Below are 14,694 nucleotides of genomic sequence, written 5' to 3' on the forward strand. Positions count from 1 at the left end.
CCTCAAGGGTCTTTCCTTGTCCAGGTGACTGACAGGCCCATATTTATTGTTAGTAGAAACGCAATGGTTTTTTGTTGTTCTTTACCAGGAAGTCTTAGAAACTTCCAAGCAATTCGGAAGGCCCCCCTCCCCTCGGAGCTCAAGTCACAGTTGAGTTTGCATATTTTCAAACTAGTAAGCAATCAGAATCTTGTAATTTCAGGTCCTGATTTTACAAGCTGAATTGTTATGATAAAGACCATTCAAACCCAATGATCTTCAAGTTGAAAATGTCTGACCAGTTAACTAACAATCCTAGATTTGTTGGTATTACAAGATGATAAATGTGAGTGTGAAGCCACTAAAAATATTTCAATTAGGTGTGTAAAGTATTGCAGCTTCAAACCTGCAGTACTCTTGTTTTAACTTCCCCCACCACTAGAAATATAGGCATGTACCACCACACCTGACGAGGTGAATGTTGAATAATGTAATCTTTATTACATTACATTTACTATATCTCTAGTAATCAGCTTTTAGATGTTTTGTATCACATGTATAGAACAAGAGTATAGTAACTATTTCCTCCAGGCTCGACATAACCATCAACATAAAACACAGTGATTGCTATAACCTATAGGCAACATTAACTTGAAGTCATGGCAATAAAATAAGCATAACACGGATGATGGATAGCTCTGTGGTAATGGTAACGAGGCTAGAACATCCTTTTTTCAAGGAGGGGAAGATCAATACAGCCTCTTCTGAGATTCCTTCACTGCTTCCTCCTGTCATGCTGCATTTGATCTTGGGGAATTCTAAAATATGTAGGAGATAGAGCGTGGGGATTAAGGATGGAGAATCTTTGGTGGAACATTTGTTTGTGAGTAATTCATTATGATGCTAGGAGTGTCTGATGGTGCAAAAACCTGAGGGGTACCTACATTCCTGTCAACAAGCCTAAGAAACATACTGGCTCACCTATATAGCCTTGCATGGGGTCCTTTCTTTGATTTGTTAGGGCCCTTCTATCTAGGAGGCAGGGATGCATACAGTGATTTATTTTTTAAATCCTTAAGAAAATTCTACTAAGATCAAATCATTAAGATGAGTACTCAGGAAAATATGCAATGACCATATACAGTAGTCACTTTTGTTGCTGCTTTGACCTACTACAAGGCAAGAAATAACAAAGTATGGCAGATATATTTTGTCTCATGGTTTAGTAATAGATAAAGTGTGTCATTGCCCTGCAGTCATTGCATCTGCAATAGGGAAGCAGAGGGACATATGCGTGTTCTGCTCCCTTGGTTGGAGGGAAGAAAGGAAAAAAGGAAATAATGCAATTATATTTTAATTAAGTGAAAAAAAATTAATTTATGTGTATGCGAGAGGTAGGGTATATGCGATGTGTTTGTGTATATGTGGGTGATAGCAGAAGCCAAAAGAGGATATCTGATGCCCTAGCGCTGGATAGGCAGGCAATGAAACAGAATTCCTGTTCTCTGGAAGAGAATCAAGTGCTTTTAAGCACTGAGTCACCATTTCCCCTTTTCTATTTAGTCTCTGGATTCCATTCCATGGCTTGGTCCCACCCACATTCCAGGTCAGCTTCTTCTGTTCAGTAAACCTATCTGGAAAGTGACTAACTGATGCCTAGCGATGGATCTCCAAGGTGATTGCAAACCCAGTTAAGTTGGCCGTGAAGGTCAACTACCACTGGCTTAAGATACTTGGCAATAAGTTTTCTTCTGATCAACTCCTTCTAAAATATGTTTTTCAAAGATTTCAGAAAATAGAATGTCATTAAAATATTACCACTTTTCTTTTGTTCTCTTAAAATCATTTTCAATATGAAACATCTGCTTAATTGAGTTTTATGCTACAAATGCAACCACCAGTGTTACTGAAATGCTCAGAATTGCTTAATGAGCTCGGTGTGAACGTTCTTAAAAGGTTAAACTTGGATGATGTCAGGTTTCTGACATGTATTCTATTTGACTAACCGTATTATTCCTTCCTCTGTTTCTTTTGAATAGACCGATAAGATTATTTGTCTCTAATCTGTCAGGAAGAATAGCTAATTAGAATAAGACTTTTGAAAGAATAAATTAAGATTTCTATGAATAAATTATGATTTTTCATAACATCAAATTGTAAGAAATTAGAAGACATTTATGGCACATGGGTTTTGGCCCAAGGGCTAATTTGACATAATAATCCTCTGAGAAGCTCTCTACCAGTCTCCTCCTTCTAGCCCAGTGTGATTCCCATCCTAATTTTGGTCTCTGCAAAGTATTTATGAGACTTACACTCCAATTATTTTACTTACCACAGTGCACCCCAGTTATTTGTGGATTCTCTTAAACTACAATCCTTTAGAACTCAGGGAGCACTACTGAATAAAGTCTGTCTGTCTAATACTCATGCAAGTGCCAAGCTCACACTGGGTGTTCGATGCCTGTTGGAAATAGCTTGCTCAATTTTGGTGCCTTACTTTGAATTACTCGAGCTACTTCATAAGAATTGGAGCCATGCTGAACTGCCCATGAAAGGAAATAACTATAGAACATCATGACACCTTGTCCTCCTTCATTCCTTTCTTTTGGCTAGAGTAAGTACTGAGAGAGTGCTTTCACAGTCTGTACTTCCCTATCTTTGGGTTCAGGCACTCAAACATATTGAATAGATATGTACTGCATGTTAGTAGTTGTTTTTCAATGTGAGATCCATTAATGAATAGAACAGTAAATAAAAAAGCACCACATTCAGGCTGTTTACATCCCATTTGTTTGCATAGAACACTGAAAATAGATAAATAACTGAATGGATTCATAATATAATATCAGTTTGTGAAGTCATGAAGAACAACAAAGTGTATAGAATGGAAAAATGTCAAATGATATGCTAGCTATTCGAGACAGTGTCTATCTGGGATGCAGTTCTTTGAGCAGAAATCAGTAAAGGAAAGGGGCTAAAATGAAACATGTACCATGTGGTTTACACATGGTGAGGGTAAGAGGACTCTTGCTGCTAGAGATGAGAGGAAACAGGAATTGTGATTTTTAAAAAAAGAGGCAGGATGGATGCTGGTATTGTGGGTCCTCAAAAGGAGTGACACTATTAGGAGGTGAGGACCTGTTGGAGGAAGTGTGTCACTATGGGAACAGACTTTGATGTCTCTTTTGCTCAAGCTTCCCTCAGTCTACGTACTGTTGTCTGCCTATCAAAACATAGGGCCTCTTACCTACAGCACCCTGTCTGCCAGCATGCTGCCATGCTTCTCATTATGATGATAGTAGACTGAACCTCGGAAACCATAGCGAGATACCCTGAGTGAATGTTCTTGTAACAGTAGCCATGGTCGTGGTGTCTCTTCACAGCAAACATAAATTAAGACAGGTACCTTGAAGATATATATTCTTAAATCATGGATGTTGAGGTATATATACAAACAAACTCATAAACTAATACATTTGGATAATATTTAAATATAAATGGGAAAACGATAGTGATTACTGGCAGAGAAGTGACTGGGTGAGAGTGGGTTGGTTCACAGCTATTGTCACTACCCAAGAACTCAATGGTAATAGCTTGGACTAGGTTATCAAAAGAAAAATACTTGAGACATGCTTAGTTTCTAGATTTATTTTTTGGTGAGCAGATAGAAAGCTAAATGGGTTCTATAGGTATTCCCAAGGTAGATAATGTTCCACGAGTTCTGTCCTAAGATACTCAGAAAGACAGAAATCTTGAGTAAGATAGGGAATACTGCAGGGTGGGACTAAGAGAGCCAATGAAGTGCATCAGGAAATACTTTTGTGTAGACTAGGTAACTTACAAAGAATATAACTTGCTTCCTACCACCCTGCTAGCTGCCAAGTCCAAGGTCAAGGAACTGATAACTGTTAAGGACTTTCCTGCCCTACCCTCATATTGTACACAATAGAATGATTAGAGTAGCACCTCCTTAATCAGGGCTTTGATCTCATTAGCAAGAGACAAGATGTCATGGTCTCTTGTCTACCTCTTAAAACCCCCCCTTTTATCTATCATATAGGCTACACACACATTTTGGAGGGGACATGTTTAAAAACTGGAAGGGCTCTAAGTTTATAATGCATACTAGATTATAGGTTCAAATTTTGAATTTTATCAGAGACTTCACACCAGGAATCTAGTGAACACATCTAGAAATTAACTACAGAAAATGAATGGAAGAAATGTCAGAGATCTGTGATGGGAGTTACTCTATATGTGTGGCTTGAAACAGAAGAAAATCCACTGACCATAGAGCCTGAGAGGAGGCAGCTACTGAAGTAAAGCTGGAGGGAGTTGGTGCTGGGCTCTGTGTTGTATAAGCCACAGGATGTGATATTGCAATAGAGGCTAAACTAATATTGAAATTATTTGGACTGAAGTTGCTCCATTCACCCTGCCAAAGTGTAAAGTGCTGAGTCATCCACAGTGGGCCATGAGCTCTGGGTCTATCAGTCAGCCAGCTGTCTGGTCTTGCACTTGTAGGAGTTGTACAGGGATGGCCCCAATGCTTGTACTGATTCAAGAACAGGCTCAGAAAAGCAATTTATCTTCTAAAGGCCAATTATGTTAAAACTTACAAATGCTTTGTATTATGGTAAAGGTCCTCTATTGGCCTATTGCTAAAAATGTGCCTCCCAACATCCCCTTCAGAACACAGTCACGTGACCCAACTTTTTCCCAATAGATCTTAGCTCCTAAAGGTTCCAATAATGCCATAATTTTGGATAAGGCCTTAAAAAATGAGATTGAGCTAGAGATGTAGCTTATTCTTAAGGTACCTACTTAGCATTCATGAAATCTTGAGTTGATTCCCAGGGCTACATAAGTCAGACATGGTAACATATGCCAATAATTTTAGTACTTTGGATATGGAGTTCAGATGTTCGAGGCCAGCCTGAGATACATGAAGCTATGTCTCATAAAAGTAACAGAAAAACAAGAGCTTTTTATAGTAACAAGAGATTTAAATATCTTAACCAATGTCTGTTATTGAGCAGTCTAGGCTTTAGTCCAGTTCATTGCTGCAGGAAGACTAGTCTCCTTTGAATGCTGTACACTGCTTTCTAGCCAGATACTCAGAGGTGAGCAGAGTACGTGCAAATGCTACTCTTTTCTTAAGGCTTGCATGTGAAGCTGGCTGACAATGCAACCCGAGCATCATGATTTGAATAATGATAATAACAGCACATTTATGCCTTTTGATCTATTTTTAGTTGATGAAGTATTTTCTTTCTTTCTCATTCAATCCATAAGTTTCTAAGCTTGGGATATAAAAGTGTCCTATCTCTATGTTACAGGTGGTGAAACTTAATCCTCTTGTCCCAAATCACATTATCCAACTTAGATGGGGAGAGTGAAGACTCAAGCAGAGGGATCAGTGGAAATCTAGAAAACGGCAAAAAAAGAGACTGTCACCAGAGAATGATTCACAAAAGCATTTGAAAATTAGCAAAAATAAGATAGAAAGTCATGAAAATTTTTGGGAAAAGGAAATGCTTTAAATATTAGGGAACATATAAGGAAAAATGCTCTCTGACTTCAAGTCCAAAGTGTTTAACAGATTTTACTCACCTGTGTGCATTTATTTATTCAACACAAGTTGAAGTAAAAACATACAACAGAGATAAATAGAGCTGATTTATGAGAACAGAGTTCCTTACATGAAAGAGCAGGGACTGTGGATAATATCAGGGTTTATCGAATCAGGACATTATGTGTGGTTTTTATTTTTTGTCTTGTATATAGAGGGAATTTCTGAGGAAAGCAGTGGGTTAAAACTATGTCTTTTCTCTAAGGTGGAACAAATCTAATCTGAAATAGGTATTTTTACTTTTTGTTGCTGGTCTCTGAACATTTCACTCTGGTTAAAAATGACTTTGAGTAACTCTAAATTATCCAAAATGTTATGAGATTCTACAAGGTCCCACACTGTGGGAGCTGCCTTGATATCTGTCATGTATATGTTTTTCCCACCATGATGTACTGCATCCAATAAACAGTGACTCAAAATAAGCTTTTCCTTCCTTAAGATGTTTTTGCTGGGTATTTTGTCATAGTGATAATAAAATAATTAATACACACAAGTTCCAAAGTGTAGAAATGCAGATTTCTTTCAAAGAGTCTTCTGTAGAACAAATCCCTTGGTACCCTCTTCACTCAGGACTGCCTACCTAGAAAATTGCTTCTGAGATTTGTTCTTTGTTAAGGCCAAATTACCTATGGTTCAAGTAGGTCCTCGTAGACCACTATCTGAGTAGACTTTGTTGTGATACACACAGTGATGGTTTTTCCAACATGCTGCTTAAAAAAGGAATAGTGTCACAGCAGCTTCCAGCTTTCTGGAGGATTTTAGATCCTTCCTGTGCTTGGAGGAAGTGTGCTGTGGGGATGGGGAGTCTATGTAAAGGAAATGTGCTGTGGGGGTGGGGTCTATGCAAATAGCCACTGGCAAAATGATTCTTGGAGATATGGAATGGAAGGTGAGATTTTCTTTATTAATTTTTATTGAGCTCTACATTTTTCTCTGTTCGCCTCCCTGCCTTTCCCTTTCAACCCAAGGTCCCCATGTTCCCAATTTACTCAGGAGATCTTGTCTTTTTCTACTTCCCATGTAGATTAGATCTATGTACTGGCAAATGTACCGGCAAGTACCAGCGGTACCGGCGGTTGTAGGGGTTAGGGAATAACCACGATAGTCCTTTTATATTAAATCAGTTTTAATACAAGGGGAAATAAGGGAACTTACAGAACCAAGGGTCCAGCGGAGCAGAAGGTACGCGGGGGAGAGAAAACGGGGCTCCTTCCGGCGCCCCATCCTATTTAAGGGTATCCTACTTCCCTGGGGCAGCCACGCCCCTGAACGCCGGGATTGGGCCAGCTGCCCCAACAGATCTATGTATGTCTCTCTTACGGTCACCATTGCTATCTAAAGTGAGACTTTAATGCTGCCTCAGGAAGATACAGATGCCAGCAACATGCAACAGCTGCCAAGGAAATGTTAAGGCAGTGTACAAAAGTAGCCTGTGAGAGCCTCCAAGGTCTTTGGATGATCTGCCCCACTGCAATATGTATCATATGAAAGGCACAGAGTTTGAGGATTTAATGACTGACTTCCTAGACCGTGGTCTTGTATTTGGCTAATCACTCTTTCTAGTCCTCAATATTTCTCATTTGGAATAAGGATATTGACACAGTGTCTGTCTTATGATTGTATTTTTGAAGCCTGTAGCTTCATTTAGTGTTTTATAGAGACTGAGAGCTAGCATGGCCTTGAATCTTTGAGTCTACTCTGGAGGTAGACTTGGGAGCATTGCCAAAGCATCCCTTTCTACTTTTCCTCAGACACTGTATCTTAGTGTTGCAAAGATCCTGAGGAAAGATAAAGTAGAAACAAAGAACAGTCATGGCTTATGTGAGCCAGACAACTTAGCCTTCTCCAAAATGAACAAGTTCACACTATGATAAAAGAACACAAATGATGCCGGGCGGTGGTGGCGCACGCCTTTAATCCCAGCACTCGGGAGGCAGAGGCAGGCGGATCTCTGTGAGTTCGAGACCAGCCTGGTCTACAAGAGCTAGGTCCAGGACAGGCTCTAGAAACTACAGGGAAACCCTGTCTCGAAAAATCAAAAAAAAAAAAAAAAAAAAAAAAAAGAACACAAATGACTACTAAAATGAAATATAATATACCCTTGAAGACTTCTCATGTAAAATATTATTTTCTACATTGTGTTCTATAAAGGTACCATTATAAGCTATATAATAAAGCTAAAAATTTATATAACTTATATATGTACCTTTATAGTATTTTTACAGATTCATTAACTTCTATTATTTTATAAAGAAGTGTGGAACAACTTGCTGTTTTCTGGCTGCTTTTTCTGTAAATTTCTTTTTTTTTAAACTTAGATCTGATTTTAACTTATTCCTTTTGTAGCTTAAATATTCTCCACTCAGCGTTATGTAAATTACTTCATAGTATTCGTTCACAATAACATCCTTGGCTCTTTCGCCAAGTAGCTGATATCCAGATGCTCGTAAGCACAATAATGTGTTGGCATAAACAAATTATCTGCCACGTGCAACTATTTATATGGCCTGACTACATTAGGAAGATATGAAAACGATTTACAATTTCCTTTAAATAGCCACATGCACCTGCAGGCACTTTTGGCTCAATAACACAGAAATGAATGATAAAGATAGGTTAGGCATCCTTGTCCTTTATGGCTTTAACACTTTCAATGACTATGAATAAAACACTTCCTTTCCCTTGCAGCACTGTGAATACTGTGGCAATTTCCTCTGCAGCTTCCCCAACTAATACTAAAAACTTGGTATTCTGATTTCTATAAGTTTGTAGAATTTAAGTAGATATGGCAATTATGTTAATATTCTGATGGTAATTTTTGAGATGGAGAAAATTTTGAGGTTTGTAATTTGGTGGTGATGAAGATAAAGAGAATATATGGAAGGGCAAATATGATCTAGGTCCATTGGTTTGTGTCTCTTCAGGATCAAATACATTTTAATCACTGCACACAAACACACACACACACACACACACACACACACAATTGTATGTACAAATATTTAGGTTTTCACATAAACACTCATTTCTTTGGAAAGTAAAAGGGAATAAGCAAATGTAATATAATGACTTTAATCCCTGCATTATGATTGACTTTCCATTTCTACATTTCTTTCTCATAAGTAAAAGTGGTTTTTTACAAAGGCAAAAGTTCTCAGACTTCTGAGTTACCCCAGCACCTTGAATGAGTCACTTGGAATAACAACCTGATTAGATTGCATCCTCCTAATCTTCAAAGCAGATGTAATCTAAGCATACTATTATAAGATAATCACAATATGCTGGATACACAGTGAAACAGCTTAATAAAGAGTTGTCACTAATTTGGATCTATTACCAAAGCCAAAATCGTTTTTAAAACCAAGCACAAAAACTAAGACACTTAAGCCGGGCAGTGGTGGCACATGCCTTTAATCCCAGCACTCGGGAGGAAGAGGCAGGTGGATTTCTGTGAGTTCGAGACCAGCCTGGTCTACAAGAGCTAGTTCCAGGGCAGGCCCCAAAGCTACAGAGAAACTTTGTCTCAAAAAACAAAACAAAACAAAACAAAAAACCCAAGACTCTTTTGTTGTTGTTGTTGTTGTTATATTGCTACCTTAGGAAATTAGTCTAAAAGTTTGGCAAGTTTATATAGGAATTATTTATTGTGAATATAATTGCTGTCTTTATAAAGTTATGAAGTTAACAGTTCAACCTTAGGCATAAAGCTAAAATGTATCAGTATCCTTGGTGGATGAAGAGCCAAATAGCACACTGATTGTTTTTGTTCCTTTATGTTTATTTGTATTTTGATGTTTTATAAATGAGTGGAAATATAACATTGTTTCCTTTTTGATACTTTTTTATGGCAAAAATAAGTTACAAATAAAAAAAAAGCACATGTCAACATTATCCAGACACAGCTTGATAAACTTCTAACAGTTAGTATAGTCACTTGGAATGGAAGGTGTACAACTTCTCACTAGCTTTATTTCACTATTCAATAATTTTTATGTACTTATCTATCATGATAAATAAAATCCCCATCGCATTGTTACAACTAGAAGCATGGCTGTCTTTATATCCTTTTTCTTAAATTTTTTTTTTTTTTACTAAATTCAGGTAAAATTTTTCTTTAAAAATTTATTTATTAGCTGGGTGATGGTGGTGTATGTCTTTAATTCCAGCACCCTGGAGACAGAAGCAGGCAGATCTCTGTGAGTTCGAGGTCAACCTGGTCTACAAGAGCTAGTTCCAAGACAGGCTCCAAAGTTACAGAGAAACTCTGTCTTCAGAAACCAAAAGACAAATTATTATTTTACATGTACAGGTGTCTTGCCTGTGTGTGTATAAGGACACTATGTGTATACAATGCCTGTGGAGGTCAGAAGAGGGTGTCAGGTCTCCTGGAGATGTAGTTATAGAAGATTGTGAGCTGCCATATGAATGCTAGGAATTGAACCTGGGTCCCTAAGTTGTCTCTCCGCCTTAAATAATTTTTGGGCGATCAAAATAAGAAGTGTCTGTAGAAAAATCTTTTAATGTGAAAAGAGAATATAAAGATTTTGCCTCTACTATGAATTGTAGTATAAAGAAACTAACATCCTTATATATCATCTTTATTGTTACTTATTGGTGTAAGGCAAGATTTTAGCAAGAAAAAAGTAAATTATTAAGCATTTTAATGTTATCTGTTGCCTTTAAAGAAAAGAGTATTTGAAGAAAGAGAAGGACCTGAGCATTAATATCCAAAAGTGCTTGATATAAAACGACCATCTGTAATTGGGGCCAATACATATCTTAAAAAGGCTAGATGGTGTAGTTATTTGGTTCATTTTTTATTATTAAAATGTTGTAGTGTACTTATTAGCTTATTAACTATGCTACACCGTCCTGGTATAGGATGGAACAGAACCTTATGATTCATTTGCCAGCAACTCAGACTTGTTAACTAACCTTTCAGCTTTCAGATTTTTTTTTCAGTTTCTTTTTCCAGTTCGAGGCTATAAATCTATATTATTTGCATTTCCAACTCATTCATGAGGGAGGGGTTACAGAAACATTCCTCAGCTTTGGCTTGGATAATCCAACAAAAACATTCAGCAGTTGCTTTCATAAAACCTACAATTGTTCTAGAAATAAAGCTCCTTTTCTGGTCCACGTTTATCTACTTGTACAAACAGCACTCTCTCCACAATATATTTGAAATGAGTAGATGTGTGTGAGGTGTGAGGCAGACTTTTCTTTCCATGCTAATTCCAGCCAACATGTACCTTTCACTAAAGGCACTTTCACCATGAAATCCTAGTATATGCTTATAAATGTCAGTTTCTCCTCGTTGTAGAAGGAGCGGTGGGCTGCATTTCCACCTGGCTCCGGCATGGCTAGCTTTACACCCGAAATAACAACACACAAATTGTATTCATTTAAACACTGCCTGGCCCATTAGTTTCAGCCTCTTATTGCCTAATTCTCACATCTTGCTTTAACCCATATTTAGTAATCTGTGTAGCACCATGAGGTGGTGGCTTACCGGGAAAGATCTTAACCTGCGTCCATCTCGGAGAGGAGAGCTATGGCATCTGCTTGAGGTGTCTGCCTCACTGTCTTCTTTCCAGCATTCTGTTCTGTCTTCCCCACCTACCTATTTTCTGACCTATCAGGCCAAGCAGTTTTCTTTATTAATTAACCAGTGAAACAACAGATAGATAGAAGACCCACCTACATCACCTCATTCTATCACTTTCAAATTTTATAGTTACTTCTAATACATTCAAAATACCAACATATGCTAAAACCAACTTGTTCCTTTACTAAATGCCAGGTAAGCGTCATTACCATTCCCTGGCTAGAGATGGCCCTTTTCTTCTACATCTCTGCCACAATAAAAGTAGCTGTTGACTCAAAATCAGCAAAGCAGAAAATGCTTAAAAAACACTTAACCATAACATTTTCTGGGCTTCAGAAAATTTCCTTCTTTTCTTGTAGGCCTATGGATGGACCACCATCTTCCAGAAGGACTCATCCTAAATGGGATCTAAGAACTTTGAAGAGTAGTGTCTCTTGGCCTTGTCAACGAAGCCAGTTGAAAGATGTTTCCAAGCCAAATGCTTTTACTAAGCTCTTTTAGCTTTGTAAAGAATTTGGGCCATCTTAAACTTCTCTTAACATGGCTCAAATCACAATATCATTGCAAAAAAAGCTACTTCACACATTTTTTGGTGTTAAGAAGTTAACATAAAGAGTACAATTTACACTGAGCTGTTATTAGGTTAATTAAGATCCTTTAAGTTATTAGTTAAATTTAACTTATGAATTATACTAACACTAAGATTTTAAGGTTAATTATAGATAAGACCCATAAAGAGTATACTATCTCGTCAAAGGTGTAAGAGTTCTTTAGGAAATTTCTAAATTATGTGATAAAAAATATTGGTATTTTGGCACTATTCATTTTTACAAGTCAGACACTATCTTGAGTACAAATGAATGACAGGGTAAGTTTAAATGGCACTTAAGGACCCTTGTACCATTCTAGTCTATGAAGTCCTAAAGTCACCACACGTAGTCAACCTGTTTGTCAGTTTAATGGACTATTCTCTATTATTTGATTGAAGAAATAGAAACATCATGAAAATACAAAAGATTACAATAAACAATGTTGTGAAAAGAGAGATTCAGGGACTCAGAATTCAAGACCATGATTTGTAGTCCTGAGAACATATAGAAAGCAATACTCAAAGGGCACAGTAAATAAGTAAGTGAACTGCAGTAAGAACTGAGTATGGAAAATGAAGTAGAGGTCCACTCAGCAAAACCCAGTACTGGTTATGAATGTCAAGCTATATGTTCTGTTTCTACATGTAAAAGGTCAGATCTGGGAGAATGACAGCAACGCTGACTTGAGGTTTGGCCATTATACTGTTTCCAGGGCTCATTGCATTATTCTGCTCTAGTTATTTTAAGAGCCCAGGGTAGGATCCATTCTTGGATGAAAGTAAATGACCTACAAGCACTGGTTCCTATAATATGTCTAGATTATTTGCCACAAAGTCTTGCACTTATTGGCTAATGTTAAGGACAATCATCCCATTCCCTATGCTGATACTGACATGCAAAATCTTGTTTCTAATATATGCCATGAGAAGATTCTCATTCTCTGCTCGATGACTACCTTTCCATTGTTTCTCGACTATACACAGGCACACTTGTGCTTTACTCAGATATACATTCCTTTCAACAAAACAGTAGAAAAGTTCAAAACTGAAAACTCACATTCATCGTGGATCTTAGGTTAGACACACCAAAGTTTGTTTTTCTAGACAAGTGATTTCTTGACAATTGTAAGCAATGATATATGAGACGATTCAATCTACTCTCGATTAAATTTCACTTCTTCTTATGAGTTTTAATGTACTTTTATAAGAATCAATTGATGCAAATTGTTGGTGTTCAGTGTATTTTGTGAGGTAAGTGGCAGAACATTTTAGTATAATCCTGGAACCGCGATACAATAGTTGAAAGGACAGGGATGCTCTTCTGCTAATTGCCTGAAGCAAAGACCTGGATTTTGAGATCGGCATTTTGTTTATAGCCATCTTAAGCTCACAAGTTAAGAAAAACATTTACCTCTATCCCCTTTGCAGGGTCTAGGAAATCAACCTGGAGTCTCATCTCCTAGCAGAGACCTGCAGGAACCAGGCTCCAGAACTCATTAGCATTTTCCTTTGTTAGTCAATAATCACAGACCCTCATAAGTATTTACTTATCAGCTGGGGATGTCTCTGGACCTAAATTCCAGGAGACCTGAACTTCCTGACACCCTTCCCTTCCCCTTGACACCTTTCCCTCCCCCCTTTGCCTGTTTGCTATATAACAGCTTCTGAGAAAATAATAAACTAGACGGCTTGACCAGAAATCCTGTCTTGTCGTCATTTCTCCGTTTCTTTTGCTCCTTCATTCCTCTCCCCCAGGTTTATCAGGGATTCCAGTTTAAATCCCGCAGGCCGGGATAGCTAATCATGAATGAACAGGGAGCAAAAATATGGATATTCACATATATCTCTCTAACATAGACACTATCACCTCTGAAGGCCAATTTCTTTCAGGATCTTCTAATCAGAGCTGGAATAATCATGTGCAATATCAATATTGATTTATCAGAGACAATGCTGCCTAAGTCTGTTTCCTGAAATATTTCTTGCTAAGAATCCATTACTGTGCCACACAAAGACAGACACAGGAATAAATTAGTAGCCGTTCCATTCTAGGAGTTCACAACCCATTGAGGAAAAGGATGTCTACCATTTCCATACAGTGATGGTCCAGGCAGAGGACCATATGACAGCACAAGAGAAGCACACCAACGCACAGGGATGCACACAAGAGATCTTCCCTTAAATATTTTTGGTCTAGCTTTCATAATCACTCACTGAATTACTTCTTGAGGTGTGCTAACTCTAATTTATTCTATTTACAATCTAAACTAAAGTCTAGCATATTGCTTGATATTTTACAAAGTGCACATAAAATACTCTCATTTCTCTTTTTAAGAGATGATTTTTAATTTGCCAAGACATTTTTGATACTAATTGTATAACAATTTTCTTAGTAATCTTTTAAATATTAACTGTTTAAAATGTATAAAACTACTCTTTATAGCATACTTTCCAAACCTATCATTAAGATTTTATGCATAACTCTTAGTCTAGAGGCTATTGATTTTTATTTTATTTTTCACTCTGAGGGCAAACATGAAACACACACACACACACACACACACACACACACACACACACACAAGAATAACTTGATCTATCCTTTCTCATTGTACACAAATACAGAGAAGTAGTCATGGTCTTCATCTCTTTGCATGAATTCTTTATCTCTGTGGCAACAATCACGATTTTGGAACTGAAGATTTAAATATCAGTGTAGGAGAGAGTGGCCTTGTGAGATTAACAAATGCAGTGGTTCTCATCCATTTTTCTATTTTTTCCAGCAATTATTTATTCAGTGATTACTCTGAATCATTTGATATACACATTTAAAGAGATTCAATGTTATCTAAAAATCAGCACAGAGCCAGAAATATAGCAAAACTG

This window comes from Arvicola amphibius, chromosome 1 (assembly GCF_903992535.2).
Source record: "Arvicola amphibius chromosome 1, mArvAmp1.2, whole genome shotgun sequence".
NCBI lineage: Eukaryota > Metazoa > Chordata > Mammalia > Rodentia > Cricetidae > Arvicola > Arvicola amphibius.